Below are 13,601 nucleotides of genomic sequence, written 5' to 3'. Positions count from 1 at the left end.
GGCTCTCTGCAGACCCAGCCTCTTGGGGATGACTTTTGAGTCTTTCCCTGAAGAGTTAAAGACTCTTTTAGAGCAAAAATTCCTCACTAGCTTTTCATTCTGAAGAAATTTCTTCTTTTAGAAAGCCTCTAACTGCTTATACTGCCTCCAGCCCTTGCTACTACCTTCAGACCACCCAATCCCTACACCAGGTATCTTAAGTTACTGTTTTCCACTAGAGACCTGAACTATCTCACCTAAGTTCAATGACACTCTCACAACTTGAGATCTTGGTCATAAAACCAAATGGCTTGGTCATCATTACCAATACCAATTACTGTACTGTATCAGGATACTGACACCTTTCACTTGACAGGGTATTTCCAGTAGCATTTACTCCTCCACTAAATGGCCCCAGATTGATGTTTTGAATTGCTGGTTTGCTTATCATAAGGCTTCTACTCTTCATTCACTTCCAAGATAAAAATTAATACTGCTTGCCTCTGTGAATGTGCCTTCCCAAGATCATTCTCTTAACTCCTATCCCTTATGTTAATCTATGGACTTGAAGAATCCTTTGTAAATGAATTTATTCTACTATATATAAGGAAAGCACATATGGGCTTCATGACATCTGTTTTGGCTCTAAGTATTACCTGTTTCCTAGCAGTCTTCTGGATAGTTGAAAGTAAGTGAGCATTTTCTGTCAATGGGGAGGAAGAAAAGAGTAGCACAATGGTCAGATAAACCTGAACTTTTACAGAACTTTGAATGCTTCAGTTGTTCCATTTGTTAATGATGTTATCCTTGAGCTCAAAACCTTGAAAGGTTTCCCATTTTCCCTCCTTATTCGTTTAACACAGGTCTGACTTCGCACTTTCTACACTTGTTTAGAGGGAGTGACAGTTTTCACAACCTGGCCCCAATCTGCATTTCCAGCTTCACCTCAGTCCAATGCTTTCAAATGGTCTGCACTGCAGTCAGAGAGACAGCCTCCAAGATTGTCACCTGCACTATATACACACCCACCTTTGTGCTTTTTGCTCATGCTGCACCTCTGCCTAGAATTCCTTCTTACCCTGAAAAAAGGGAAACTCCTATTTATTCTTCAAGGCCCAACTTAATGAAGCCTCTTCAAAAAAAGCGGTCAACAAGGGCTCTGAGAAGGATTATCTCTCTTCAGGGCCCAAGTGCTCTTAATTTCAACCTTTACTACAGCATCACACTGTGTTATATCTATGTACAGAAGCTTATTTCCATATAAACTGTGTCCTATCCATCTGTCAGGCACTTTGTTAGGTGTGGGAGAGAAATCTGTGTATTAAAAAGAAAGAAAGAATTAGCGTGTAATATAAAGAAGCAAGGAAAAAACACAGGAAGCTACCCCTTAGTCTTCAGCCTTTAAAGGAGTGCCATGAAAGTTTCTAGGAAACACTTCTCAATCAAAGGATTTATTCATTTATATGTGTATAATCTGCAACTGCAAAACTCTGAATGAACAAACCCCAAAGTGATATTCACCAGATTGTAAACTCTGTGAGGGCAGAGATTTTTCCCTGTTTTACTGTTTATTCACTCATAGAACAGTCCCTGGCTCACAGAAACAGGTCAACAAATATTTACACAGTGAATAAATGAATGGACAAAGTTTTGTATGCATATCATTCTTAAGTAAATTCTGTTACCACAGATTTAAAATATCCCAATAAAGACCAGCTCTGTTTCTGGGGCCAGTGTAGACTTAAAAGACATTTTCATTTTATTTCTAAAGCAGGTCTTGCCTGGGGACTGGACAATTTACTTGTAGAGCACTAAGGAAGAATATGTTCCCAGTGTCAGCTGCAAAGAATCACAGATCATGAAACCTGAAGAGTGAATGTTTCATGGAAATGAGCTTAATGTTTTGTGCTCTCTTGTTGCATCAAACTGCCAAACTGCCAAAACTGCTGGTGTACTTCAGAAGGAAAATACTCACAGGAAAACAATTTCTTGCCCCGAAATACGATTATTTCAACATGGCAGCTGTTTAAAGCCCCCATGTTACAGAAGCGTTTCGAAACAGGAAGCAATAGTGGCACACCTAGCCGACAGGGGAGTGCAAGAAGCAGGGAGGAAACAACAGGCAGAATGAGAACAGGGCCTGGATGTTATTACACAAAGTACGAAAACCATAAAACAATTTCTTTAATTCCTGCTATAATGGAATTTACCTTTACAGCCTAATTATTAAAAAAGAAGGATAAAGAAACAAGCAGCATCTTCCTAGGTCACCAGCAGCTCTCCTTTTTTCCATCTTTAATTTTTATTTCAATTTTAACAGACTTTAGAGACACTAGTAAGAATATAATTGTCCTTAAATGGGAAAGAGAGCAGACTATGGGTGACTTTTTTCTCTATGTTCTACTTTTCTATACTTTCTAATTCTTCTACAGTGAGTTTTCCCTCTTGTTATAACAAGAAAACAATCTTTTGTTTAAAGAACTTACAGAGCTAAAAAGTTTATGTTCTACCAATAAGAAAACCAAGCATACTAAATAAAACCATTACACCAAAAAATGAATAATAAAGAATTCAATAACACCAAACCATCCAGCCCATCTTTTACTTTGCGTATTACCTTAACCCTCTCCCCTGCTCCCAGATACCTGTACCTGTGTATCTTTCTAATAATTCACTTAGGAAAATAAATGTCTTTGTAATAGGAACAGCCGGTGTAGCACTCCAGTTTCCATACATTATATATGCACTAAACCTTGTGAAGTGGCCAAGGGGGATATTTTTATATCTATTTTACAGACAAGGAAAATAGGTTCCTGAAGTGAAGCGATATGCCCACTTGTTCTCATTCCTTAGCTCATATTCCAAAACAGGTTTTCTCAATGTTAGCATTACTGGCATTTTGAGCCAGAAAATTTGTGTTGGGGGGCTGACCTATACATTATAGGATGTTTAGCACCATCCCTGGCCTCCACCACCTGATGCCAGTAGCACTGCTCTTTATTCCCCATTTTGTAACAACCAAAGATGTCTCCAGATTTTGCAGATGTCTCTTTGGGGGCAAAATCACCCCCAGCTGAGAAGCAATGGTCCAAAAGAATCCACAAAGTTCCTTCTAGCGCCCTATTCTATGATGTCCCCTTATACCATTGAGGCCCAATAAATCACAGAACATCAGATGATGCTTGCTCAGCAAGATTCAGCTAATTAACCAATTCTCGGTCCACTTAAAACAATTGTTTTAAATGTGGAAATGAACAAGAAAATTTATTTGTACACACACTCATATCTCAGACAATAAATCTTTTAAAAACCTATTCGTTTCTCATTAGAACATAAGAAGGGTATACAGAACGTGCGGGGAGTGGGGGACAACAGAAGAATCAGTGTCAGAAAACACAGATCTTGATTTTTGCTAATAAACTTTATTAAGGCAGATATACCTTAGCATCCTTTCTATAATAATGGGCATAAATCTATACATGTTCGCAATACTTGCTTCAACTGGATTTCTGACAAATAAATGTGTTATTTAAGCTATCTAGAGGTAATGAAGTGATAACTCTGGGAAATTATTAAAATTTGTAACTGGTAGTCTACAGTTGAAATCACTAGCGTTTATATATTCATAATCTAACTGGCAGACACCACAATTCTACTTAGAAGCACTCAAAGTTTCTTCATGCCATTTAATCCAAGTCACTATTCCTGCAAATGCAACACCACCCTCAAAACCCCTTCTTTTCACCAGCTTTTCAAAGATTTTGCAAACTAATCCCCTTTAGCAATAGAGACAGACTTTAATGAACTAAGTCTCCCAATTCATTCCTTACTTAAATCTGTAATGGGGGGATACCAAATGATCAGAGAAATAATGACAAGCATATCTTAATACCTTAATACAAAATTAATATTTAATTAATACTTAATACATTAATATCTTAATGATATTAAGATTGCCTAAATCACAGCAAAACACTTTAAGAAATGTTTGATTATTTTATGTACGTATAATGAATACAGTCTCTCCATCATAACTTCTCAATGATAGTATATTAGAATGCTGTGTAGTGGGGGAAACAATTTAAACTGTGTCCAAAGTGAAATGTCACACTACAACCCTAGTATTAAAAATACAGTTTGCAGTTATTCAGAGAAATTAAAATGCAATAAGTGTGCTTAGTTAATGTAATATATAGAATTAAGAAGAGGTTGTGATTACTCCTACTCATAAAATTCACAACCACTCAGGTCTTTAAATGTGATCAGGATCTATACATGGGAGACATTTTCTCCATATTACAAAGCATATTCTACCAGAAGTGTCTGGTACTCTTATGATCTCCATTAACCTTCACCACAAAGTACAAAAGAACACATTGATCTTTCAACGAAAATAACTCCCTTGTCTTGGAAAACATCAGGGTTACCAAAAGCAAAAGCCAACAAACAACGACAAAATGAGGTTTTGAAAAGAAAGGAGCAAAGATTTAATCAATATAAATGCTCATCTTAAAAAGTTTCGACACTGTATATGCCTATACATAACGTAAATCCTTTCCTAAAAACAACAGCCAACAACGGAAGACTGTCACAACTATCTCTGAATTATACGCATAATTTAACTACCCAAGGTTTTTAATGATTTCCTCCCTGAAAACAGTAGTGACAACTTTATATCACTGCAAACTTCCGCCACTTAGAGGGAAAACCTATGACTAAAAAAACATGGTAATAGCATGTATAATGAAATATCAACCCGGGGCGGAAGGCGGCTTACAGCCACGTATTAAAAGATGCGGCAGAAGAGGACGGGGATCCCCTCCCTAGGGACACACAGGAAATCATGAAAAATACCATCAAAAAACGTGTACACTGTATACTCTGGAACCCACAGCTTCTCTAATAAAAAAAAAAAAAACGACAAAACTGTGTGCACAAACACCTGGCGACAATTAAACCTTGTATCTGGTAAACACACCTCCAACGAACCCGATCCCGGGAACCTCGGGGAGCGACTTGAGAGGGGGCCCCGCTGACGCGTTGCCTCCCCGGCTGCGCCCACCTGCTGCGCCCAGCCCGCGACTGCGCGCGGATGGCGTGCGGGAGCAGCCCCGCTCGCAGCTTATCCACGGCTCCCGGCAGGATTCGCAATTCCCCGGGGGGCTCCACCACGCTCTTCCCCCCTAGCCGGGTCCTCTCGCCCCTACGCCCTCCAAGCTGACTGCTGGGGCCGGGGTTCTAACAGAAACTGAAAAGGGAGGGGGTATTTCCTGAGTCCACGGACATCCCGTTCTCGGTGCGACAAGTGAGGGACGTCAAACCTCAAGCCTGCGCCGGTTTCTCGGGGTGGTATAAACAGGATGTCAGTCAGCGCGCTCCCGGTTTGTTTATGAAAACTTGGTGTGCGCTCTATGGGAGGGGGCGGCGACGCTTAACCTTTCACCCCCCTCCCCGCCCCCCGACCTCTCCACAGCCCGCCCGCTCCACTGAGCTGGAAATCCCCCGCCTCAGCCGCCCCCAACCTCAGCCCCCACCCACCCACCCACGCCCACCCGGGTCCCGTGAGGCGCTCGCGGAGCAGCCCCCGGACTAACCACGCGCGAAACCCGGGAGCGGCGGCCGCGCCTCCCACCAGCGCCGGGCTCCGCGCCCCTCGCCTTGTCGCCCGCGGCGCCGTCGCTCCTCCACCTCCTCTCCTTGACACTCACCACTTCCGTATGCGACCGGGCCGAGCTGCTCCGGGTCGCCTCGCGGTTCGGCTCAGGTGGCCGGCCCGCTCAGAGGCCAGCCCCGCGGGACCCCGCCGTGCGCGCGCCCGGGGCTGAGGAGGGGGCGCGGGGAGGGCTTGCGGGGCCGGGATGCAGGCCCGCGCTTTCAGCGGCTCCGACTACTCGGCGGCCGCCGCGGCCTGCGCTCCGCGACGCACCCGCCTCCCGCCTCGCCCCGCCCCGCCCAGCCCGCTGCCGGGCCCGCCCCCCGTGTCGTCACGAGGCGCAGCCAGGGAGGGGGCGGGGCCGCGGCGGAGGCGGTTGTACCGCCTGCGCACAGGAGTCGGCACCCCTATCCGGCCTTGCTCCCGCCCCCGCCTCTAGTGTGTCTCTTTTTACCAAGTCTTCTGAACACCCAGCCTAGGAGTGAGAGGTCAGCCCGCGCAGGAGGTAAAATTATCGGGATTGGGGCATAGATTGTCTCCTCCCAAGTTTGGAATCCCTTTCGCCACCTCTCTGTGCCTTTCGATGTATTTGTCAGAGTGCTCTGTGTATGCCTTTTGTTCCTCATCCCAGTCGACTAAGAGGCAACCTCTTGGAGGGCTTGACGAGTAAGAATTTAACAGTAAATAAGTCCTCCAACTTTGACAAGTTACTGCAGATCTAACCCACTTCGTATTAGAAGAGAACTTCAGAAATAAAAATCTTTAAAACCTCTGTGCCAGTTTGAAACGATTAAGTACCCCAGAGCAGCCATGTTTTAATCCTGATCCAATCTTGTGCAGGCAGCCTTGTTTCTTTTAATTTTGAGTCAATATTGTGGGGTGGAAACCTTTGATTACATTGTTTCCATGGAGACCGACCAACTCAGTTGTGGGCGTGACCTTTTGATTAGATGGAGAAAGGCTCCCCCTGCTCAGGTTGGGTCTTGGTAAGGTTACTAGAGTCCTTTAAAAGGGGAAACATTTTGGAGGAAGCTCAGACACTTGGAGAACAGTTACTTCAGAGCTGACAGAGACTCGGACTGTGCCAACAGAGAGGGCAGATGCCTGAACATGGACATTTGGAGATGGAGAGCAGAGCAGTGGCAGCCATGTGCCTTCCCATGAGATGCTAGGCAAGCCAGAACCCAGAATTGTGTCCCAGAGGAGCTAAGTGAAGGCCCACAGATGCTTAGAGGGAAACCATTGGCATCAAAAGCTGAAAGCAATAGAACCGGGGACAAGGACCAGTAAATGCGAGTCATGTGCCTTCCCATGTGACAGACATGGGCATTCTTGAGTCAAGGTATCTGTCCCTGTCTGCCTTTAGATATTTTTATGGCCTTAGAACTGTAAACTTGTAACTTAATAAATTCACTCTTTAAAAGCCATTCCATTTCTGATATATTGCATTCCAGCAGCATTTAACCAAAACAATCTCTTAATTTATGAGTAAAAAGACTAACATTTGTTGCTGCTGTGTGCCCATTGCTTTTCATTGTTTACTGATAATCCCTCGAAGTAGATATAATTATTTTTTCCATGAAAAAAAAATTGAGGTTTCAGTAGCCTAGATTCATACCCTACTATAGGCAATCTATGGCCAAATAGTGACAATTTTACTTCCTAAATATCTCTTCAGTCCCATTCACTTCTCTAAGTGTTCCAGCAACATTGTCCAAGATGCCACCACCTCTCTCCTGAAGAACCACAATAACGTCCTGAATTGTCATGCTGCATTCGTTCCGGCCCCAATTAATTCAAAGTTCACACCTGTTCCACTCACTCCCAGAATTGAAACCCTCAGTGCCTTCACTCTGAAAATCCTTAGACAAAAAGCCTCATAGATCATGCATGACCAGACTTCTGCAAATTCAGGTCACTGTGGACTGAGTCTGTTTCATCTGCTCTAACTCCGCTAATCCTGCTGGACAGTCTCTGAGGACTTAACCTCATACTCAGCGAAAGTGAGGTGTGTGTGGTGGGTGGGGGTGCAAAGAGCATCAGAACCTAGACTCCTGGAGTTTAGTTCTGGCTCCACCATTAATCGTATGTGTTACCCTGAACAATTCACACTTCACTTATAAAAGTGGAGAGGCAGACTAAATGATTTCCGAAAAGGAGAAGGAGCAAAGAGGCAGAAGAACTGACAGAGAAGACAGGAGAATCAAGCAGGGAAGGATACGGGCTGGGGATTTGTGTGCATGCCTTGTCTTGCCAGCCACATTATTAGTAAACCCAGGGCTGTTTCCATCATTTTTCTCATTTGTTAGATAGGGATATGTCTTCCTTTTAGGGGTTATGCTGAAGGTCAACTAAGATAATGCCTTGCCTGGCACACAGCATGAACTCAATGAACTGTAATGATTACTAATGAGCTGGACCTTAAAGAACATGTGGGAATAACATAGATAGAGACACAAAAGAACCACGTATCAGATGAGGCAAAAACTAATCTGGCCACTCTGCAGGGCTTATGAAGTAAAATGAGGGGAGAGGATTTGATTGAGTGGATCCACTCCTTTGCACCAGACATTGCACTAGGTGCGGAGGATTCAGAGGGAAAAAAGATCCCATTCCTGACCTCTCTGGACAAGTGACAATTCATTGAGATACATGTGCTTGGAGAGATGATCATGAAGGAAGCTCACGAAGCCCAGGAGAAGCTTTAAATAACAAGACAAGTCACAAAAAACAGAGAACTTGACCTTTTGGGGAAGTAGTAAGTATATGCTGTGTAGCCAGGGAATGTTAGAAGATGAAGCTGATGTAAAAAACTTTTGCCAAACAGATATAGAGTGCTAGTGAGGGATTTAGCAGATTTTTAGTTTAGAAGAATCACTCTACGGCAGTGTCCATCAACACGTAGTAATGAGATCCTTTCCCATTGCTTTGTACCATGTAAACTAAGCCATATAAAATACATATTCCCTATGACAGAGTGAAAGTAAGAAAAGAAAAGTCTGATTAAATGGTAATGGGAAGAAAAGGAAACATAGAAAAGAATTTTGTCTTGAAAATATCATGCATTATATACAGTAAAATCTTAATGGATATTGGCTAAAGGCATAATTCATCAAAAGAGAAAAAGATTAAAAGCACATAATCACATATATATGATTGTGAATGCCCACTTTAAAATCTTTCCAGACTAAAATTATTGAGAGAATACTGTCCAGAGTAGAACTTTGGTAACTCTATCATACACTTGACAAGGTATTAATAGTGTCTTAAAATTATTGCTTGAAAAAACCCTTGGTACTGATTTGAACTTCTTAGCCCCACTTCTGTAAGAGATGAGGTGCATTCTCCTCAGGTACTTCAGTTCCTGTAAGAAGATGCAACTCTGCCATCAGCCTAACTGTTTCTAGGAAGTAGAGCTGAGTAATTGAGGTGACTTTGGTTTAAATTCCACTTCTGCCACTTACTAGCTGTGTAGCCCAGGCAGATTCCTAAATTAATTCCCAGTTTCCTGATAGGCAAAATTGGAATCATTCTACCCAGCCCATTTACCTCATTAAATGATTGTGGATATTAGATAAGTAGGTATATACAAACTCACTGTTGCTACTATGCTGTGGAACATGGATGTACACTTAACCAGCCAGTATTTAGCTGAAAAGCATGAATTAGCTCAGGTCCATCAAGAAGCAGATAAGACAGGATTAGAGATACTAAGAGATGTGTTGGGGGACTGCCTGTAAAGGATAAAGGGGAAGGAGTAGGAGGAGGTGAGAAGCCTCAGGACCAGGATGCAGGTCTGCTGTGTGGAAGAAGAGAAGGAAAAGGGGAGGATTTGGAGTAGAAAGAGTCTAGGACTGCAGCACGGTTCCAATAGAGCCTTGATGTAGGCCAACCAGGAGTCCTCAAGCTGAAGTGGCAACTGCTTGCTGGGTTTGGCCTACCCTAGTGCCCTTGCCACCCTCAGTCATTGGCAAGGGAAACCCAGTCTGCACACAAACATGGTGGTGAACGGATAGAGGCAGCAGCTGGGGCCATCAATCAGTTATGCTCCCCTCAGCAGCTGACCTGAGTGGCACACTTCCATGGCAGCCATGTTACACCTCTTGCACTGCACAGGTCCACTTCTAATGTAGGAAATAGCACCTCCACATATCCCGTGGACCACTCTTCCTGAGAAGAAACTTAGACAGGAAAAACGATGGCCAAGTCACTGCAGGAAGTCTTGGGCCATGGGGGGTTCTCATCTTCTCCTTCTTCCACTGTCCATTCTAAATTCACCTCACCATTAGCTATTACCTCAGCAGATCCTAATGGCTTACTGGGTGATATGACAGGAGCCTGCATTCCTGAGGGGGTCTGAGCCCTTCACAGTCATGCCATTGTCAGGCTGGGGTGCTATACACATGCATTCACTGTTGCAGTGGGGCAAAGAAGTATTGGAGAGGCCCATTTGGATGTTCTGAGTTCCACACATATTCCTTCCTAGTCCCATTGTTTAAAAGGAATTCCATGTTCTCCTGCTGATGATGCCTAATTCCCTCTACCTCACTGATCATGACTCTTTTCCCAGCTGGACCCTAAAGACAAGGAATCCGAAATGCCCTGGTAGCAGTTGTCATTTGTAGGGTTCAATGGGACTTTGTTGTATTCCCTGGTAGGAGCGCACCCTTCTGACAACCAGGACTTCTTACCTTGAGAAGTTCAGAGTTGTAGCAACAGGAAAGACAAAGTTCCACTGGGAGTGATAGTAAGTGGGACCATTCTTGCTTTAACCCCTTCATTCCTGCATCCTTATATGTTTCCTGTGGTAGACACAGTACCATAGAGGTCTCAAATGTATATCCTGGAGGATGACAACCAGGCTTTCAGAGTGTTACCTCTTCATCTGTCATTTTAGGTGTGCCTTTCAAAGGGCGTTCCACCACTGTATGAGGTCAGCTGCTCTGGATGGTATTTGTGAGATGTATAATTAATGGATCCCATAGCCATGGGCCCACTCCTGCAATTCTGTCTCTGTGAAGAGGGTCCCCTTTTTAGATACTCTGTTGTCTGTGGATCAGGTGTTCTACAGGTCCCTAAAGAATGGTGCTGCCTGTGGACACAAAAGGTAAACCTATTCCTGAGATAGCTATCTGACAGTGGGACCCTTTCAGAACAAAAGGGACCCAAAGTAATCATCTTGTCAACAAAAACCTTGTACTTTGAGGGTTAATGCCATGTTGGATGATCAATGGTTGTGGTTGGCAGAGTACCTCAAAGATGCTGGTATCCTAATCCCTGGAACCTGTAAATATGTTTCCTTGCATAGCAAAAAAGACTATGCAGAAGTTAATGACCTTGATATGGAGAAATTATCCTGGATTAGCCAGGTGGGCCGATGTAATCACAAAGGTCCTCATATGAGGGAGGCAGGAGACCCAAAGTTAGTGAAGGAGATATGACAATGGAAGCAGAGGTTGGAATGATGCAGCCACAAACCAAGGAATGGTGGCAGCCTGTAGAAGCTAGGAAAGGAAAAGAACAAATCCTCTTCTAGAGTCTCCAAAAGAAACAGCTTTTCCAACACCTTGATTTTAGCCCTATAAGATCCATTTCAGACTTATCTCCAGTCCTATAATATAATAAATGTTTGATGTTCTAATCCATACATTTGTGGTATTTTGTAATGGTGGCAATAAGAAACTAATACATTGTTCATCTCTACTGCCGATATGTTGGACACTCAGGACAGCTGTAACTATACCAGCTTGATAAATGGGAGTCCATGCTGTTGAGCCCATGTTTAGTCTCCTTTTTTGCCACTGTGGCCACTCCATACATAGGCCCACTTTGGAGGCTGTCTAAATGGCAAACAGCAAAGGCTGTCTAATATTAATTAGCACCACAGCCTATATACAACCTCTTCCCTGCCCTGAGACCCCCTCAATGGTAGAAGCTTTCCAAATCAACCAGCCTATGGGCTGGAGCAGTATTCCTAGGGGTGGATTTGTGTTGCCTCCAGAAACCAAAAAGGAAAACCAGGTATGTGCTTCCATCTTTGTGTTAGAGGATGTAAGATGCAGCAATTTTTTTTTTTGTATGCTGTATGGCAGGGGTTACACTTCGGTTTTTTGTCCATGTGAGTATCCTGTTATTGCAGCGTCATTGGTTGAATTTTCATTTGTTTGTTTTTGTTGGTTGGTTTGTTTGGGAAGTGCATGGGTCAGGAGTCAAACCGGGGTCTCCCTCATGGCAGGCGAGAATTCTACCACTGAACTACCCTCGCACCCCCATTTAAACACTCTTACAGCACCCAGTATTTCTAGGCGGTTTCCCATCCAAGTCTCCCAGGCCCAACCCTGCTTAGCATCCAAGATCAGATGAGATCGGGCACATTCAGGGTGATATGACTGTAGACAAGATGGAGCAATTTTTATTTTACTTTGGAGACTATATCCCAGCGTGTCCCTGCTTACAGGGTATCTGAAAACTTCACTGAAGTGGCAGGTCCTTTCCTCTTCATAATGTTTATTTCCTGTTCTCTAGAGCCTACAGAATACAAGCCATTCCTCTGTCATCCTTTCTAATCAGTCTGATGTCATGAAGTCTGATGTGATGGATCAGTGTGATGTATGGAAGGATGATGTAGAGATGGTTCAAATCTCTTCTGACTACATGATGAGAGAAGATAGGAGAGTTAACATGGCCCTGAGGCAAAAACTACAAATAAATATTGTTGTCCCATTTGAATGTGAACTTTTGTTCCTCTTTTCTGACAAGAATGGAGAAGAATGCATGTATCAAAACAATTGCTGCATACCGTGTACCTGAGCCTTATTAATCTGCTCTAGCAACAAAAACATATCTAGCATAGTAGCAATGATGAATCATGCTAAAACTTTGTTGAGCTTCTCCAGGATCCACTCAGTTTCTGCAGAGATCAGACTGACAAATTAAATGTAGATACAATGGGGACCACCACCCCTGCATCCTTTAGATCACATGGTGGCACTAATGTCTGCCATTTTCCTCTACATGGTATTGTTTTGATTTATTATTTTGGCTGAGGTTAAGGGGAAGGGTGGATATTGTGTCAGAGTTTTTCTGCTTAGCCCTCCCCATTATGATAGCTCTTACCCCACAGACCAAGACCCCAATATGAGTTTTCTCCAACTTCCAAGTATATTAACTCCAACTAGACACTTAGACACTTGGGAAAGGACTACTGGGTAGATCTGCAGACCCAATGGGCCCACCATGAATCAGACTTCAGACAGGTGTCCTTAAGTTCCCACTCTAATAGGGAAGCCATGATCATGATGCTTTGAGTTACTTAATATCAAAGTCAACTCAGACCCTGTCTCCAACAATAGTCTTCAAAATGTTTCCCTAGGAAGAGCTGTTCCCTTCTCTATGGTATAGTTGCCCAAGTAAATGGCTATAGGTCTTTTAAAGGAAGGACTGAAGGAATAATTGCAGTATATCCTTGCTATGGTGTTGTGGAGTCCTCCTTTCTAGGGGCCCAGTTATTCTTCAATGGATTTTAGATCTGATTCTAGATTCTAGGTCTAGGAACTGGGCAAAAGACTGTGACTTTATTGGGGGGACTACCCTAGTCTCCTGCTCCTCCATTCTTATCTTTTTTAGGTTGTTGGTTGTTGGCTGCACATTTGCCCACTGGGACACTATTTTATTAACCGTCTCCACAATTCCTACAGATCAAGCCCCCTTGACAGCCCCTCTGACTATGTTGATTTTTATGAAAATTTTGGTCTCCTGGCCTATGACAATTAAGCACTTCCATTTGGCTTCTATTACTTGGGAGAGACTTCATCATGCCCATGGCTATTAAGGAGCCCAGCTCTGGGATCTCTCTCCAGCTGTGAGCCGTGGCCTGCAGAGGAGGCCACCACTAACTTCTTTGTGATGCTATATCTCTCTCACCATAGCATCGTAACAGACTTGGTGAATGGTAAGTCCTTTGGGCCTC

General features: G+C 43.5%; 1 protein-coding gene across 3 annotated transcripts in view; it reads right to left on the bottom strand.

Annotated features, from left to right (window-relative positions):
* Nucleotides 1–13,601, bottom strand: part of JAK1 (Janus kinase 1) — a 229,322-nt gene that overhangs the window by 111,801 nt on the left and 103,920 nt on the right. Inside the window, exon 1 of one of the 3 annotated variants that reach the window (XM_077120707.1) lies at nt 5,688–5,897. The exons of 1 other annotated variant lie outside the window; for it this stretch is intronic. The gene's annotated coding sequence lies outside the window, so the exon portion shown is untranslated. Of the gene's footprint in view, nt 1–5,041; nt 5,061–5,687; nt 5,898–13,601 lie in introns of those variants that run through there. One more of the 3 variants, XM_077120709.1, reaches the window with a different exon arrangement.

The sequence above is a fragment of the Tamandua tetradactyla genome, chromosome 11 (assembly GCF_023851605.1).
Source record: "Tamandua tetradactyla isolate mTamTet1 chromosome 11, mTamTet1.pri, whole genome shotgun sequence".
Taxonomy (NCBI): domain Eukaryota; kingdom Metazoa; phylum Chordata; class Mammalia; order Pilosa; family Myrmecophagidae; genus Tamandua; species Tamandua tetradactyla.
The sequence above is the reverse complement of the archived record's forward strand: the minus strand, read 5'-3'. Positions and strand labels throughout refer to the sequence as shown.